Source organism: Bison bison, unplaced genomic scaffold (genome assembly GCF_000754665.1).
Source record: "Bison bison bison isolate TAMUID 2011002044 unplaced genomic scaffold, Bison_UMD1.0 scf7180017864289, whole genome shotgun sequence".
NCBI lineage: Eukaryota > Metazoa > Chordata > Mammalia > Artiodactyla > Bovidae > Bison > Bison bison.
The window spans coordinates 18596929-18597167 of record NW_011494861.1 but is presented as its reverse complement, the minus strand read 5'-3'; positions in this window follow the sequence as shown (position 1 = coordinate 18597167).

Genomic DNA, 239 nt, shown 5'->3' with positions numbered 1-239 from the left:
GAAGCACATTTAAAGGGGTGTGCGCGCGCGCCCTTCCCAAGCCATCAGGAAGATAATGCGGGAGGGAAGATTTTGCATTGGAAAAACGGCTGGGAAAAAAAAAAAATGCTGTGCAGGTAGTTAATAGCCAAGAGCGTGCTCCTGCTGGGGGGATGCAAAGGAGGAAGGCGGCAGCACCGGCTGCCCGCTGGGGGCTGACCTGATTCCCCAGAATCTTCAGCTCCCTTCCTCTTTCCTCC